Consider the following 1,713-nt stretch of genomic DNA (forward strand, 5'->3'; position numbering starts at 1 on the left):
GCATCATTGTAGTTCCTTCGGTATGCCTTTAGTTTTAGAATATCTTTTCAGTTAGGCTCTGGTCTTTTTCTTCAATGGTTATTCTGTAAGTAGTTGTAATTCTGGTGTGCTCATGAGCTGTGACAAGCTCAAGGTCTTCCTGCCCTTTCATCTCGGCTCAGCTCCCTAGTACTATATTACTGTTCATTGCCAAATAATACTCCATTTTGTAGATACACCACACTGTTTTATTCACTCATCAGTTAAGACACATTTGAGGTGTTTTCACTTTTTCATTAAAAATTCAGCTGTGAACGTTCATGTACAAGCTTTGGTATGGACATTTTTATTTCTCTTAGATCTATATCTAGGAGTAGAATTTCAGGATCACATGATGGCTCTGTGTTTAATCTTTTGGGGAGCCACAAAAATGTTTTCCAAGCATCTGCACCATCTTACATAACCCACCAGTCATGCACAAGTTTCCAACTTTTCCACATCCTCGTCACCACCTGTAATTGCCCACCTTTTTTATCATAGCCATCCTGGTGGGTATTAAGGTAGTCTCTTGTAACTTTGATGTGCATTTTCCTAATAACTGATGATGATGAGCACTGTTTCCTGTGTTTATTGCTGTGCTGTGCTTGGTTGTTCAGTAGTGTCCAACTCTTTGTGACTCCATGGATTGTAGCCCGCCAGGTTCCTCTGTCCATGGGATTCTCCAGGCAAAAATACTGGAATGAGTTGCCATTTCCTTCTCCAGGGGATCTTCCCAACCCAGGGATTGAGCCCAGGTCTCCCACATTGCAACTGGATTCTTTACCATCTGAGCCACCAAGGAAGCCACATCATCTTCGGAGGAGCATTTATGCTGATCTTGTTTTTTTTTTTAATATTTATTTGGCTTCATCAGGTCTTAGTTGTGGCACGCAGGATCTTTGTTGCTGCACATGAGCTTCTCTCTTGTTGTGGCACAAGGACTCCAGAGTGCACAGACCCTGAGACATAAGAGATCTTAGTTCCTTGACCAGGGAATACTAGCCGTAAAGAAGTATGAAATACCTCCGTTTGTAGCCACATGGATGGACATGGAGAATATTATGCTTAGTCAAATAAGGTAGAGAAAGATAAATACCATATGATATCACTTATATGTGAAATCTAAAAAATAATACAAGGGAATATATGTACAAAACAACAGAATTCCTTGGCAGTCCAGTGGTTAGGACTCCACACTCACTGCAGGGGACCTGGGTTCGATCCCTGATTGGGGAACTAAGATCCCACACCCCACAGGCCACACAGCCTGGCCAAACAAAAAAAAAAAACAGACATACAGATACAGAAAATAAACTTGTGGTTACCAAGTGGGAGGGGGGAAAGGGGAGGGACAAATGAGGGGTATGGGATTAACAGATACTACTGTATGTAAAATCGATAAGCTACAAGGATATAACGTATAGCACAGGGAATTATATACATTTTATTGTAATAACCTATGGAAAATAATCTGCAAAAATACTGAATCGAGAATTTCCTGGTGGTCCAGTGGTTAGGGCTTGGTACTTTCACTGCCAGGCCCCAGTTGGATCCCTGGTTGGGGAACTAAGAGCCCACAAGCTGTGAAGCTTGGCCAAAAAAAGAATTATCACTATGTTGTACCCTTTAAACTAACACATTATTGTAAATCAACTATATTTCAAAACAATAATTTAAAAAATATTTTGTGAGTTA

Source organism: Dama dama, chromosome 19, assembly GCF_033118175.1.
Source record: "Dama dama isolate Ldn47 chromosome 19, ASM3311817v1, whole genome shotgun sequence".
Classification (NCBI taxonomy): domain Eukaryota; kingdom Metazoa; phylum Chordata; class Mammalia; order Artiodactyla; family Cervidae; genus Dama; species Dama dama.